General features: G+C 26.4%; 1 protein-coding gene across 2 annotated transcripts in view; it reads right to left on the bottom strand.

Moving 5' to 3' along the window:
• Dop1R2 (dopamine receptor 2) overlaps nt 1–18,490 on the bottom strand; it is a 148,715-nt gene that overhangs the window by 114,303 nt on the left and 15,922 nt on the right. The gene's annotated exons all lie outside the window — the stretch shown is intronic.

Below are 18,490 nucleotides of genomic sequence, written 5' to 3'. Positions count from 1 at the left end.
ATTCTAAATTATTTATTATAACATATTTGATTTATGTACTATATATTTTATCTTGTTTTGCCCGCCTCTATTAGAACAATCAAAATCACAGCATGAATCTTTTAAGTACTTATTTAAAAATTGAATCTATGAAAAAAGTTGGTAGTTTATGATATTATATTTTTGGTGCCCTTTTTAAAAATTGTAGTCTGAAAAATCTCTAGATTCACTTTATTATTATAGTTAGAAATTTAGTTCGTTATATATATATGTGACTAATTAAGTTTCTCTTGTATTACAAATTATCAACACCTCCTCATTGAAATCCTCGATATAATGATAGAAAATATGAATTAGATAAGTAATAAGTATATTTAATAGAATCATCGAATTTTTTCCAAGTAGACTGAATGAACTTAACTCACACATCCTGCTTAATTTCATATGTAGGCGACAAAGACAGGTAAGATTGGCTTTTTACAAACATAATTTATAGATCCTTGATGTTTGCAACAAATATTCACTGTTCGTGTGTGTGTGTATGTGTGTGTGGAGGTGTATCTGTTATAGAAAGAGAGTAGAAGAAAAAGGTCAACTGAAAGAAAAAAAGAGAGATAGATTGAGAAAAAATTGTGGTACCGAAAGAGTAAGTGAGTAAAATAAAATAAATAAAAATACGTTTGAGACTATGGAAACAACATGCCCCTTGGGAATGGACCAATCAATCAAGCCGAATGACTTATCTTGTACATGGTCATTGGAATCAATTTATATACCGGTCGAATGATCCACGGTTCCAAAACAGGGATTGACATTATAACCACATAAATAGATAACTATTAAAATTTACAGACGAATAATAAAACAGAAAACATAGACGCTAGACAGTAGTATTATTTTAAGTTTGAATGATTCACATTCATCGATTATTAATTAATTAACATACGAGTATGCCTAATTCATTACGTTGCATTTAAGAAAAAAATATAAAAATAGGGACACAAATAATTTTAAGTATACACTTAGGTATGAATATATTTTAAGCAATTGAGTCTAAGTTCTATATACAAGTCAAACTGAAATATAATATATTATATTTAGGTTATCCTTCGTCTCATTTTTAAAGTTCTAAATAAATTAAAAATATTATTTTATAAGAAAATATTCTGCTTAAGAATATTAAGTTAAATAATTATGTATGATAAAAAGTAAAAATCGGGTAAGTCGTGGATGTCGCTTTGCTGTACAGTAGGTTACAAGAGGATTACTGTAACGGATGGAATTAAATTTGAATCCAATGATATTATATCGTTGTATACGAAAAACGATTCTGAGCGAAGACGGTTTATCTATCTAGGATATATTATAGATAATTAAAAATTGTCAAATCTTAGATTTAAAAAGAAAATTTTTTATGGATTTCTAGTTTAAAATAACTTGCGAATTTTCATGATTTTCGTGATTTTTACATAATATGTTAATATAAAATATTATATAACATATTATGTTGTCAAAATTCAAATTTTGAATGCTTGCAAAAAAAAATTGTTCCAATATATTCCTTTTATTTTTCACCTGCTATTATAAAAATATGTTAGGAGCCTTATATAAAATTTTAAATTCTTAGATATAAAAGGAAAATTTTTATGAATTTCTAGCATAAAATAATTTATGAATTTTCGTGATTCTTACGTGTGTTGTCAAAATTCAAACTTAGAATGCTTGTAAAAAAAAATTGTGACTATGAATTTATTTTATTTTTCAACTGATATTGTTAAAATGTGTTAAAAGCCTTGTATTATATTTTCAAGTTTTTCTACTGAACAAATAAATTTTTATCGATATTTATAAAAAAAAAAAAAAAATTAAAAAAATTGAAAAATTAAAATGTCTGTAAACAGCTCAAAACAATTTAAGAAAATTGTACCAAATATAGAAAATTTTAAGTATATGTGGTCATTTGTTTTAGAGTTACACCAAAATAAGGAAATCGCTAAAAGTGAAAATCCAATGTTGTAAAAATTTAAATTTCAAATGCTCATAAAAATTTAATTTGAATTTCCTGTGGACTTTTTATTTGTGATAAAGATTGAAAAACTTTTAAGGAATCTTGTATTAAATTTTCAAGTCTTAGATTTATGAATTTCTAGCTTAAAATATTTTGTGAATTTTTGTGATTTTTACGTATTTTGTCAAAATTCAAACTTTGAATGCTTATTAAAAAAAATTGTGGCTATGTATTTCTTTTATTTTTCAACCGCTATTGTAAAAATATGTTAAGAGCCTTGTATTAAATTTTCAAGCTTTTCTGCCAAACAAATAAATTTTTATCAATATTAATTTTAAAAAAAACTAATAATGATCGAAAATTTCAAATGCCTATGAATAAATCAACTTAAGTCGAAAATTTTTGAAAATTGCATGGTAGATTGAATATACTTATATAAACATTTTGTGAAAATTTCATGTATCTATGGTCATTTGTTTTAAAGTTACATCAAAAAATACATAAAATTTCCCGTTTTGCCCTTAATTTTTAGTTTGTTTTTTCTTTTTTTTAGAAAAGTATTAAGAATTTTTCACTTTTGACCCCCCCCCCCCCCCCCAAAGTACCAACTAGATTCACTTTCTGATCGAAAAAGGTACTGAAGTCAAAAATCGAAGCAATTTTACTGCCCCAAAACGTAATGACTGCAGACACAAAAAAAAAACACACACATCATGGTAAAATCAATACATTCATCGGAGCGCTCAGAATCTAAAATTTCTAAATAATAAACGATAATAAATTGTAAAAAATAACAAGGTTTTTTCAAAAACCTTGTTTTGCTGTGGCATTACATTAGGTATGTAAAAATAATATGTTAAACAATTTTCAAAATAATAAGTATAATAAATGTAAACATTCTGTGTATATATTATTAACTTTGATTAATGATTCTTAGACTCTCCAATTTAAATGAATTAATTCACTTTATGTAGTGTCACATTAAGAGAACACCACACCCGCAAAGTATGATTTGTTTTCGTCTAACAAACGTACAAAATACCAAATTTGTTTTCAACTGTTCCAATGTTGTGTTATAACCTTTAATAATAGAGTGTATTGATACATTATCGAATATAAAGGTAAGCACATAAGATATAAGAATAGAAATAAATGCTTATAAATTAATTATATATTGTAATATTGTAAGTAATGATATGAAAACACAGATTATATGTTTACCTTTAAGTTTTATAATAGATCAATTCGCTCTCATTATTAAAAGTTACTATACACAAAATTGGTACACACTATAATGCCCTCGAATTTTTACATCATATGTTTCGTAAGGCGGAGATTACGAGTGTGGCATTCGCTGAATATCGTTGAACTCATTTAATTAAAAAGTTTAATTCACCCTCGTTGTTGACTGCTGTCACACACTATATTTTGATAACTTGGAAACTGCAAGGTTTACAGCTTTATTTATATATGATATATTAATATTATACATACAACAATAATATTTTATATTTCTATAATATAATAAAGTCTCTCTCTCTCTCTCTCTCTCTCTCTCTCTCTCTTGCTGTTCGTTACTGAACAGCGTTCTATTGTATTGGACGTCGTTTGCAGATCACACAGTTTCCGTATTAAGGCGTGTATATGTTAATTGTTGAACCTGTCAAATTTAGCTTGAAAACCTTTATATACACAAATACAACGATTTGGTCTTAAATTATGGTTGGTTTATTGGTAGATAGTATCGGTTGGAAGCTGGCTGTTAACCTTAACAGGAGTAGGTATAAATTAAATATGTCGATACCTAGGTCATTATTTATTTGAAAAAACGAGACGGTGAATTGTATTATTGAGATATACATTTTAATTTTAAATTTTGAAACTACGATTCGTTTGACACTAATCATTATTCATTACTATAGCTTTTATGGCCATAACATTATTTTAAAATGTTAATAATATACGGTTATCACATTATTGATAGTCTACAGTATAAAAAACAACAATATTTATATACCTGTGAGGTCCACTTTATCAACCAGTAGCCCACATATTACACATATTATGTTACGCATACATTCATAGTTAAACTTATTCACGTGTAATAATAAACCATTTATACGTTTTATACTGTGACTGTGATGAATAGAACTGTTGAAAATTTAGTTTCCGGTCAAAATATTGAACCTTTTTGACGGTGTTTCCGAATTGCGGACAAAAACCGTAAAAACATGTGAGTTGCGGACGAAATCTAAAAAAGTAACATACGAATTGCGGACACAAATATAAGATACTAATTGCGGACAAATTACCTATTATTATTTTTAAGTCTCCCTAATATATATCAATTGATCGAGGCCCTAAATGAAGTACAGACTAGTAGCTATACGAAAATGAATTATTCTGCAGTGCGAAATTTAAAACGAGCAAAAATAACTGTTGAAAAGGAGGCATTTATTAGCAATCAAATTTTGCAATATTCACGTGGTGAAATAAGTAGAATATCATATATACAGGCTGTTTCAAAAAAATGTTTACCAAAAGATCTATAAATACTATGACGATAATCTATAAGTATTTTATAAACAATTTTTGCTACAAAATTAAAACATTAAATAATTTAACAACATTTTAATAATAACGATTGCTCTTTTACAAGACACAAATATTTTTAACCCCGCCTACCAAATTTTTGGTAGCTTGTCCTAAGTTCTGAAAAAGTGGTGAAGGGAAATATTTGTGTCCGCTACTCACCTGATTTGAGAAATTTGTTTGAGAAAAAAAACTCTGTACACAACTAGTACTACGATAACGAAACTCGTGTCCGCAATTGTTATGGTACAATATTGACCTGAATAATTTCGTCCGCAACTAGTATGTGTCCCTTTTTGAGAGACAAAGATAAAACAAAGGTTAGGTTAACACCAAATACAAGGTTTGAGCAACAGTACAGTCCCATATTTATGGCTGAATTTAATTCAATAATATTATTTCTAAAAAACTGTTGATATTAGATTTATTATCTAAACTATTTATTACTAACGATATAAAATAACTACAGCGTAAGATGAAACAAATATTTTGAATTTTAATACAGAGATAAATAAGTAAGTGGTATTAAATTATAAAAGATAGTCGGTACTTGGTAGCGATATTTAACAATGATAATAATAAAATACACGAGTATTTAATAATTAGTGATTCATATTTTTTTTTGTATTTAATACTCTTAAACTTATTGTATGACATATTATTATGTTTGATACATAATGTTGTGTTTCAAATTTTGAAATTAAAGATGAGTACAGTTTATGTTGTACCATGCCCAATTACAGTTTTAGTCATTTTTATCGGCAGCACGCGTACATCTCGTATTAAATTTAAGTCATCAGTGGTTTTTTTTTTGGTGAATTAACTAGTTCCATTTTTGAAACAACCTGTTGTCTGATTATTTAATACTGCAAACGATAAATATAGACGTTTTAATGAGCAGTAATCGGTGAATTTTCTTCTTTCGATTCACATATTTTTAGTAAGTACGTACTTTTTGTCACCTAACCCTACTACATCATATAATATATCGATACACCATAGCCTATATATAGGTTGCAATTTCTAGCTAAATAAGATGCATAGAATATGTTACATCACATATATATATATATATACTTATTTTACATACAATTGTATTGTAATATGTATCTTTAATTTTATCAAATTCTAAAATAATCACGAGAGCTCTCTAAATATCTGGAAAAAAGTAATATCGAAATTTTAATATTTGTATTTGGTAACAGCCTTCCGCACTTGTGAGTGGAGATCGTAAAAAGCAGACATCCAGGTTTTAACATAAAATGCATAAACTCCTTAAATCTCTTATTGATACGTTATTAATCTTATTACATTACATAATTATATAATATTGTATGATTAATTAGTAAACACTAACGTGATGACAACGACGTTAAAGTTGTAAGGAAATATTAGCTCTATATATGTGGTGATTTTCTTATTTTAAGAATATCAATAAGTATTGGTCACTACTCTTAATTTTTATTTTTAAACCAATTTTAATATCAAACCTTGACAGTATTTTGTGCTTTTTTGTACTATTGTATACAACCAAAATAAAATGTTGGTATTAAATTCAAAAATGGGAATGTTGGCGAAACGGACCTAATTTGATGATTGATATTATTTACGTTCGTATATATTTATTTCTTCCTTAATGATAGAACCATAAAGGACGTAAGATATGATCATAGTAAATTATATTTCAACACGTATTCTCTTGCACCCCGCCATGACACGTTTCAATGATCGTAAATCCCTTAGATATCGTGGTGTTTTAATCTATAACTCAAAATCCCTGTGTTAAGGTTAATAACATATTATTCTTAAAACTGAACCAATCTTATAATAATATTATAGTGATGTAAATAATATAGAATATTTTCATCATAATAAACACAGATCAGCTCATAACCTATACGAATTAAGTAATTTAAAGTGGTTCTGGGTATTTATCATTACTCTTATAATACTTAGTTGAAAGCTTTATTGGTGGGGTCTAGGGACGTATGATGTGTGTTTGATGATGTAGCTAGTAGTGTTGTATGAGGCATGTGCCAATTATTAAAAATAATAAACAAATATTACTTCTTTTAGCTAAATGTTTAAATTGCGTAATTTTAGGCCAACGAAGCAAATTAGCTGAGGTAGCACTTTGTAAAATAATATTTAAGGGCGTAAGCACCACAGTAGAAGCAGAACAGTGCGGGTTTCGAGTGAGAGACGATATATGTTTGTAAGCGATTGATAGAGGCCCGTATATTTTTGTGTGTTTGTTTTATGTTTAGTAAAGTTATTCGAAATAGTATTGTTCATCGATTATTTTGTGTACCACAGAGAGATAGGTATAATACAGTAGGTATATGTGATTTCATATTTTTTCGGGTTCCGTCGTTTTAAGTGTTTTTAATACAGTTTTGGAGATATTGTTTCAACAATATTGTTAACAAATGTAATATTGCATAATATCTGATATCTAGTAGCTGTATGTTAGAATGTAGTCCTATGTTACCAGTTGCATGATACTAGTTTAAGAGTGTGTATTCTTATACTATTATAAAATCTTATACACCAACACACATTTAATGTGCTTATATATATACTTCATAACATACCCATTTTGGTTTGTAAACTAATCTTCATAGTTTACCCAGAGTTAACGAAACAAACATTGTTGCATTCAAGACTTGGAAAAATAATGCACCATTAATTATTAGTGGTATATGCTTATATATTTTATAAAAGATAATCTTAACTACATTCATCATTATTCATCATTATTGATGAATAAAATAAAAATTATTTTTTCATAGATCGAAATCTAACTTTTACTTAAAGAACATACTAAATAGTTGGTATAAAATAAAGATCAACACATTTTGGAGGTTTCTTTTGGATTTAATCCTGCGTTAGGTCTATTATGTCTATGTGTCTATCTATTATGTGTTGCAAATGATTTTTTTTCTTGTTTAGTTAATTATATTATATGATAATTATTATTATTTGAAATCTTTATTTCATAAACATTATTACGACGACAATATCGTGTTTTTTTTTAAAGTTCATATGTTTTTAGGCATGAAAATCTAAAAAATAAGAATACTTTAAATAACGTTTACAATAAATTCACAGAGACATTTTTGAGACAAAAAGTAATCGCATGTCAAGTTGAATTTTTGAATTTGACACTACTGCAGAATCAGCTATCTATCAAACATTCTGATTGCGGTTTTATTTTCTTGTGAAAAGTACAGATGGCAAACGTTACATTGATTTTGAAGAAAAAATTAACTTACTAAACAATATTTCTAATAATAATAATAATAAAAAAAAAAAACAATTCAATTGTACTCTAAATCCATTAATCCCATCTAAGAACGTCTTATATTATAACTGAATCGATATTATTTTATATGTATTTCGTGAACTATTTTGGCATGCGTTCAACGTGGAAGTTTAAACTAAACGGTCTCGTAGACAGTTCTGATAAATTACAACCATTTATACTATCCTGATTCTGGATTCGATGTAAATATCACTTTTGACATCCGTTAGACGTATTGGAAATGTACCAAATGATTGTCAACCAATTAAACATTTATGCACCCATCGTACAATACTTCATACATTAATACTATAATTAGGTATTTAACAAAATACAGTTTACAAATCAAAATTAAAAGTAAAATCAATGATGTTTAGGAGAGTTATGTTATGCACAAAAGATATAATAACCATTAGGTTATTACAAAATGTTTAAACATTTAATAATTAAAATAATTAATCGATGACTATTAAACATAATTACTATTTATATATTTTAGCAGAATCATTTTTATACTTGATTTATTATCTGAAATATATGGTTGCTAAGTGAAATACTTTATAACCATAACTTTAGCATATTTTGTATACTGATTACTAGTTAAATATAAACGATAATCTATGTTAGGTAAAATCACAAAATACTTAAAAACAATTTCATCAATCTCACCAAACTCACCAAACAGTCAAAATCATTTTTAAAATTACATGATTAATTGCTTTATATGTTTAAAAACAAAAATTATCTGACATCCTAATACCCAGCCTATACCCAAAACACTGCTGCAGTTCCTACAAAACTAAATCCTGACGTGCGCCTGCTGTTAAATTAAATTAATGCCCAACTTTCAGATTTACTCTCCTGACTTTTTATCTTGTTGTTTAAAACTGTCTGTGCGCTATTTGTTATTCAAATAATTTAATTTAATAATTTATAATATTGTATTTGGTTTAAAATGAGTGGAGTATCTTTTGTTATAATTACTCATTTTATACATACGATAACAAATGTTATTATTAAATTATCGCCTACTTTTAAAAGAAAAAAAATGAAAAAAAACTTTATTAATATCATACGTATGCAATTATTGTTTACTGTGTATAGTATGTAACACTAAATAGCAAATATTTTATTGATACATTTTTAGCTATGGTACAAAAATGATTTATAACTTACAAGTTTGTTATTGAAATTTATACTGTACTTGACGCATTTTTTTTTACCAATAATAATAATATTTTGGTTGTTTTAGATATATTTAACGATAAGTAATTATTGTTTGCGTTCCGTCCGCGAAATGTTTAAAAGATACCTCAGAATATAATAATTCCTTCACGCAGCATCAAAAAATATTATTATCAAACGCGTTGGTTTGTTATCTATAAAAATGTTTAGAGAAATATGGAAGAATATTTCATAAGCTATGAACCAACATTATTCTCATGTACACTCATCACAGTATGTGCTTACATTATCAACTTTAGTAGTCTAGTCTCTAGTTTATAGAGGTTTTAATCAAGACATTTTACGTTTGTGTTTTTTTTTTTTTTTGAAGCAAGACGTGGATGAAAACTTAAATATCGTGATGACAACATTTTTATTCTTTAAAAAAATAATGATATAAGTGTGCTTTAATTCAGTCATGCACTTAATAATTATCAAAATATCATTCCATCGTGTTCTCGGGTTGAACCGGTGTTAACCATTATCTCGGAGTTTTTATACAGTAGGGTAAGTAGAGCTTGGATTTTTTTCATCTAGTCTTCAAAGACTCATTTGCTGCTCAGTTTTCCATTTGTCATCAGCAGATCCTTCCATTCTGTCACCCCCGCTGATCCTCGAACACGGTGTATAATGATAAATGATATTAAGTGTATAACGGATGAGGTGAATATAAAAATGCCACGGGCCAATCCTTATAGGGCTGTGTTCAACAAAAAAGCCTGTCAACCTTTTTTTTTCGCAAAAGTTTCGTGGGCGGGAAAAAATTGCAAACTCTATGTTAATGAATTGAAGAGTTGTTTCAGATTTTCAGCAGTGTTTTATATTTATATACATGTATGAAGTACGAGTATAATATATAATAGAACACTAATTGAAAAAAAATCTTCCTTGATTACTGCAATGCGATTATCAGAACGAAATTACTATTCGTAATTTTAAACTCATGATTTAATTGTGATACTGTTTGTGATCGCCTTAATAAACCAGAGATTTTTGTCGTAGAAACTATTATTGATATTGATACCACTTTGGGATATATTTATGCTTAAGCTTAGAAATAAATTTCAATTAATTACTATGAATAATAGAGCTAATATTATTAAATATTATGTCAACATAATGTATGCAGAATCACTAAATAAGCACATAGTAAGATACATAGATATACAATATACATATATAGATATGATTATTGATAAAACATTTATTTTATTTAAAACTTACCTAATTGATTAAATCTAGCGAACTGACGTATATAATATAAAGGTTGCTACGCGATTCCTCATAGTGGTAGGGTACATACATTTACCAATATGTAATCGGTATTCCGGTATTAAGTTTCAAAAATGTGTCAACAGTCGCCATTAATAGTATACCTTGTTCAACTATATAGATTGTAGTCAAGGCATAAACATTTAAGTAATAATATCTAGATATGTATCTGTTATAGCTTATTCTTGGTTAGAGAGCGCTAAGAATTTTTTAGAATTTAGACGAATACAATAAAATGTGAAAAAGTTGAAATTATACATATCAATTAAAAAATGCGGGTAAGTAGATGTCGCTCTGCTGTAAAGTAGTTTACAAGTTGGTTACTGGATTAGATGGCATCAAATTTTATTTCAATGATATATTATCATTGTAGGTACAAATGTAAATTACGCTTAATTAGCTATTGAATAATAAATATGGCATACCTGAACAATTTTTTCGCATATAAAAATTCACTCTTTGAAATTTTGATTATATTTTAGTAATTGAATGTAAAAATATAAAACGTATTTATTTTAAAAACGTGATATCATAACACGTGTACTATCATATTCAATAAATAAACAAACAAAACGTTTCAAATCGGTGTATTCAGTTTACTTCCATGACAACAAATATTGATAATATTTCGATAATACGATTTTGCCCCGCATACGGTAATACCCCGTTTTCCCCTATATGAAAAACAATTCTGAGCGGAGACAGTTTGTCTGTCTTAGATATTTTATAGTTTTATACTATGTCAACTATATCGACGATATCGACTATATCGACTATATCGCTATTATTTCAAAAAAATAAAAAATTAGATACCTATAAAATAACTTCTCAATTCTGGACATGCTAAATGTGGAAACAAGACTGACAGTGGTCCAGTGGTGTGTAAGTAGAAGATCCAAAGGTTCTTTGGCCACATTATTAGAAGGAGTGGATCGAACCTGGAGAAGCTGATAATCGAATTAAAAATTAGAAAGGAAAAGAAGCCATGGGAGAATACCAATGTGCTGGATAGACCAGATCAAAACCATTATTGGCTATCCCCTGGGAGATGCCATTCGATCGACAGAAAACCGTGAGCTTTGGAAAGAGATTGTTACCAACGTCAACTGATGAGTCACCAAACTTCCGCTTTTGGAGAGGATGGACTTAAGAAGAAGAAGAAGAAAATTAGATGTGAATGCTGTGCAAAGTACTTCTTAGAAATATTTTCCAGTTAATAATGACAATGGAAAAACTTTTCAACAGCACCTTTTGCAGCATAAATCTAAACATAGTAAACAAATATAGTGAACATTCAAACATATATCTGTAAAATTTATAACAATTATTAAACAAAAACGGTTGTATATTATGTTAGTTTCATAGTTGATTTTAAAATCTCTCATAAATGCATTTTTTGGACTTTTATGACTGAGGGTTGTGATGTAATATATCTGGTATTGAAAATGCATATATATCAACCCTATTATTTTAATTTTTCTATTCGTTGATAATGTACGATGTTCCTATAAATATTTTATTCGTTCTAGATAGGTCGTCACGAAGATGAAGTTAAAAATACAAGCATAGCCTGTTCTATATACGTATACGTATCGAGGCTTGCGCATTGCTCGTGCAAAACAAGAATTAATACACTATTTATAACCCTCGGAAGTTGTTTTAGTTACAACGGTTTTGTTTGATAAAATAAAAAAAAAACCTTTGACGTAAACTTGAATTTAGCGATTATCCACTATCAAAACCACGGTAAGCTGTATATAGATATAGTTTGTCCTTGCGCAACCCTGCAGGTCCCTTATTATCACAACAACCGCTGTAGATGTATATAGGACATAGGTACTTCCAAACTGTTCTCTGGCCGTCACTGTTTTACGTGTATATATTATAATACAATATATTATTTAACACTGTTCGTATCGTTATTTACCTATTTGTTATATTACACATTTAATATGGCACATCGCTCATTAATATCCGGTATGAGCTTAACCAGAGATTATATTGAAAAATAGTTCAATGTTTGGTTTTGAATTCATAGTCTAACACATAAATTGTAATCCACCACATTATCAATATTCATTTGTAATGTAAACTGTTGAACAGAAAATCAAAGAATACAATATTTAATAGAATTATTACGTTATCGAAATAGTAAAATGTTTTCACTTATTGAAATAAAATTGTGAATTGATTTATTATTTAAATTTTGTCAGTTTTAAATATTCATTAAACATGTTGAAATATTGACAATTTTATGTTACTTTAGTTCCTACTATTAAAATGGTATTTTTTTTTTCTATTAGGTATGTACATTTAGCTAGTTAACTACATGACCACTATATAATCATATAAATAGAAATATTTAGAATAAAATAAGTAAGAACTTAAGAAGATCTAACAACATTTTGTTTAGACAAATTGATTGGAAGCTTAACACAATTTTATATCTAAACATTAGTAGTCATAATACTATGATCTATAATAGACGTTTCATAAACCAATTTTCCAATCAAGTGACACGAACCTGTATTATACGTTTCCTAAGTGAGACGTATTTCCATTTCATTCGTCTTTCAATTGATTGTGGTTTTAACGGATTACAGCAATAGGTATTGGTATAAAGTATCACCATTATTCTTACTGTCACTAATGCAATGTACTTAGTATGTGCATAGATGATGCGTCGCATTAACATATTATGGAAACGATAGTTGAGGACTATATTATTTATATAGTATAAATATTTACAGAAGAAGATAGGTAATTAAAATATAGAATATATTGTTTATAGTTGTTATATTTATTGGTAAGGTAATTATATTTTTTAAGTTATTGATTTGCAATAGGAAAAAATTTTGATTTTGATAAAAGTGACACTAACTAAAATATTAGTTAACCTCCTTAGTCACTCAATTTCAAGTTTTCTACTATGTTTTCAATCAACTAAAAAGTAAATATTAAATTATAAATTATTTAATATATATACACATACGACTATTATGTGATACATATTCATTTAATTGTGGTGGCGAGTACTTGCTTGTTAATTATTACATAAACCTCATAAACCTCTACAGAATATAAATACAATTATCATTTATATCAATATTATATCGAACATTTATGCTTGAAAATAAATTAAACATTCACAATTATACTTAAGAAGACGCTACAACCGCGCGTGTTGTCTCCGTCCTAGATATGTAAAACATAGCGAAAATTATTGTTTTGCATGGGAAAGAACCATTCAAGCTGTAATTCAAGCTCAGCAACCAAATTTTCACGCTACAAAGAGGAGAATATTTACTGTGCAACGTTGTTTTTAATTTTTTGATATCACAAATACGAAAATTCTTATTATTTAAGAATTCATTACTTTTGAATTTTTCAAACTTAAATAACTTTTTTTTAGTTTTGATACCGAAACAATGTTGCACTGTAAATATTCTTTTCTTTAAAATATGAAAATTTGATTGCTTAGCTTGAATTACAGCTTGAGTGGTTCTTTCCGTGCAAAGAAATTTTCGCAATGTTCTACATCTCTATGACGGAAACAACACATATGGTTGTAGCGTCCTCTTAACCATATTTTTTTTTATGAAATTTGGATTAACAGTATTTAAATAATAATAGATACCTATTATATTGAAATATCCATCAACTTAATATTCCAAGAAGGTAAGCTTAAAATAATTTAAATTGTAAATAAAATAAAGTAAAACACTACAATATTAACGGAACATGAAAATGAGATTCAATGACTCAACAAGTGTCTTATCCATTAAGCATTTTATTTTGCTAAATTAATATAATATTTTTTAATTTCTACGTTTAAGCAAAGTTTTCATTTAACACAAAATAACACTTGTAGAATATTTTAATTTATATTATATACTTACAATTAAAAAGGTATTAAGTGACTTATAATTATTATTCATCGTTAGATAATAAATTTAATGTATTATTAAGTAAACACAGGTTTTTAAATTTTAAGTATTATACAACGATTTAAATAATGAAGTTTACCATTTTTTTTTTAAATGCCTAACGTCATTTAAATAATTTGTTTTTAATTATGATGTTTAGTACTTATTTTTTCAATATTTATATCATAATACCAAGTTTTTTTTGTTTTTCTGAAAGAATTAAAGATTTTCTTTTTTTAAACGCAATTACGTATTATTAGTTGTACTTTTCAACAATTACTGTAAAATTTATCCCTTATACAGTTATACAATCCTCAAAATTGTAATTTATTGAAAAAAAAAACAAAATACACAATAGCTTATTGTAAATTATCAATTAAAATTTAGTTATCATTATTCACTATACACTATAGTGCAGTTAAAACTATTGTGGTATAAATTATTTCACATTTTCATAAATCTTCTTACATTAAAAATATTTTTCTTTAAAATAATGGACATTTGTTTAATATCCAATTTGATATGGTAAATATTCAATATTCAAAGTGGATATATTTTTCAGTTATTATAAATTGATAAATCATCTAAACATTATTTGTTAAGACCAAATTATTTTTATCAATTTATTTATTACTTTTTAAATATTTTTTTTATGTATTGTGTTTTAGAAATTAGAATACTTGAATAAATTTAAAATATTCATCAGATTTTTATTGGCTGATGATGTTATAAAACTGTCTATGGCTTTTTATGATCTGCGGTTTTCATATCATAAAAATGAACGCAGAAAGATATCTTAATATCTTATTTTTAGTATTTTTTGAGGTTTAAAACTTAGTTTACCATTTACGTGTTCACACACAAAAAAAAGAATTATAATTGTATTTATTTAACGATTATATATTGAACTCAAAAACTTAAATCTATATAAACTAGGTAGTTAATAATAATTTAATTTTTGTTTGATTATAAATGTTATATTTTTACTTATTTTTATATTTAAATTGTCATTGCGTTAAAAAAATCCTTATCAAGTGAAAGATAAACTTAATTTATAATAATGTTTTCCTAACACGATTTTGCTTATTATAAAATAAAAAACATCGTTCATAAGCATGATGAAATATATAAAATTTGAAACAGAATAAAAGAATATTATTGTTATTTAGATATACATATTTTTATAATCATAAATCAATATATCAAAATTACACCTAAACATACATACAGTAAAAATCTAAATGTACACAATGTTTGTATTATTATAATTATTTATTTCTATAATACGGTGAAAAATATTTTTACCTATAAGGCTTGTTAGTCAATAGTCTACAATTAAATTCATATTTTTTTTCTTAAGTGCACCTTTATTTGAAATAAGTTTCAAATAATATACAAAATAAAACCTTGAAAATAAATAAAATAATAATAATTTGTTTTATTATTATTATTGGTTAAGTATCAACTACATACGTTATTAGCTTTAACAAAAGTGTTATATTTTTACATTATTATATGTTATTGTACATTAAAATTTTTTTAGATATTAAATTATATTTTAATGGTTAGAAAATAATTATTAATAAATAAATAAAACCCAGATTTATAAATTTATAAGTTTACAAATTATTCTTACTATTTTTTAAGTTTTTATTAGTTTAATTTATTATTCTTATAAATATAATATAGTTAAGAATAAAAAAAACGATATGAGTAATCTTTACGTTTTAAATAGTTAGGTTAGCCATACAATGCGTCAATGCTATAAAGTCATTTATACCTACTAACTAAATAAATGAAAAAAATTAAATGAAATAAAAAACTTTTCAGAGTATGAAAAAATAAAATAAAACTTTCATGAAAAGCAAAATAACAATTCAATTATAAAAAATTATATTTTTATGAACTATAATACATATTTAAAAATGATTTGAACCGTAATTAAATGTTAACAATTGAAAACCTTATTAACATCATACAATATTAAGTAGTACACCAATTTTTATATTATGTGGTAATGATTTTCATTGCTTTTTGTGTTTGTCTTATTTTAGTTGTAATTGAAAATATAATTTTCAAATATTGAATGTTTATGTTGGATGATTAAATTAACTTTTCATATAATATGCAAACACATTTTTTCAAAATATTTTGACATTTAATTTGCAATTATTGTTAATAGTTCTTATGAGTAAGAGATTTCAATATATTATAAGTAACATTCATACATAATGAAACTGTATGAAAGTTATAGAACTACGTTATGTTTATAGAAAATTCCATTCTCATGAATATTTAAGTGGAACTATGGATGACTATAAGTAAACCTGAACGTCAATTTACAAATCAAGTAACATAATTGCATTCAAACATAATATAACAAATATTCAGTAATTTAATAACATTTATGGCTTGATCGTACATTTTTGCCATAAATCCAAGATTAATATTTTCGATTCTAAACATGTCTTTAACTTGGTTTATATTGTTTAGCCTCCAATATATGAGCGTATTTTAAATATTATACCTTCACCTATGATGATATTTTTTAAATATTTTTTTACATGGAATACATTATTGACCTATTTTATAATACAAAATCCAATTATTCTCATGATGATAAAAATTCTATATTAGTTTCTGTTATACCTACTAATATAATATCATTAATTATTATACGTTTATATCTACTATAGTGACAGTGCCGTTTATTTTGGCCCGAAACTGTTTTCGATAAACTTTCCTTTTCCAAGTTTAATACTAATCTCTATAGTCTATACCTCAATACTAATAAATTATAATAATAAGACGGATAATTTTTTTTCTATTAAACGAGATCCCGAACCCTGGGTAGCTCTAGGTCCAGACCATTTATGGTAAACTAGTGTGAATTATTTTTTACATTTCTCGTAAGTCATTGGCAAGGAATAGTTGACCAAGCTCAGGTAAGCTGTGATATTATATTATTATTATTGTTTTTGCCGAGTGGTGGACAACGATAGCCAATTTTCCAGGGAACACGCAGTAGTAGTAATAATATTATAATTTATAATATTATACTGACTAACGGAAAACGACGAGTAAGCGAGCCAAAGAGTGGAGGCGAGAGATGACTGATGAGATTGCAGCTGTCTGGTTGTACGCATGATTCTCGTGGACTGAAACTCCTGCATTATTGTAATAATATTAATAATAATTTCTGCGTGATATATTCGCGAATAATATCCTACGTACATGTATCGGACGCACATTGTCAGAATATCGAGATAAAGTTTATCGGAGAGTAACGCTATATTGATGGCCATGAGATATTTTCGATTATTGCTAATAATTTTTAGTATAAACATTAAACACTATATTTTACCACATACTTTATATTGGTCCGTAGAATTTGAAACAATGGATCAATTAATCCGTGAGCTCTAAAAGGTTAGTGACTGCTGCTTTTAAAAAAAAAATACAAGACCACTTAAAATAGGCTTAACATTTTTTATTTTTTTCAAAGATTGATCGATATAAATTATTAGAAGGAAGTAATTATGTACATCACAATATATTTTACTTATTATTATCACTTAAGGTTAGTATTTAATGTTTACAATAATATGCGATTATTTATATATTTTTATTTATTTGAATTTTATTGTATTATAACCATTAGAAGTCCCGCGAAGCAAATTAGTACGGCCATTAATTTTTAGTGGTCACAATTTATTATTTTACACAATAATTATCTACCGACTCGTAAATGTACTCCACGATTTCAATTTAATTTAAACTTATAGTAATTATGAGATTAAACCAAGTATTTGTACATGAAGTTCTTACTAAACATAATATTATGTCTGTATGAACTCATGATTTTTGTTATTGAGTGCATTATCGTGCCCATACCTTGTATAATTAATTTATTGTATTGATCAGTTTTGGCTTAGATGACGAAATAGGAACATTTTCTATTCTAGGACATAACACATGCATGCACTTAAAATGATTAATTGTACATTTTATATTAGTTGATTCCGTTAGGTGATAGCCGTGGAAATTAAAATTAATTTCATATTTGAGTAAGAGACTTTTTATGATACAAATATGTAATTGCTGATTTATAATTAAACTAACCATTTTCATGAAATGTCGCTTGATCCCCACGGTATGTATTAAGTTTATCTAGACGGACATGTA

The sequence above is a fragment of the Diuraphis noxia genome, unplaced genomic scaffold, assembly GCF_037042655.1.
Source record: "Diuraphis noxia isolate RWA-SAM2 unplaced genomic scaffold, SU_Dnox_SAM2 contig0002, whole genome shotgun sequence".
Classification (NCBI taxonomy): domain Eukaryota; kingdom Metazoa; phylum Arthropoda; class Insecta; order Hemiptera; family Aphididae; genus Diuraphis; species Diuraphis noxia.
The sequence above is the reverse complement of the archived record's forward strand: the minus strand, read 5'-3'. Positions and strand labels throughout refer to the sequence as shown.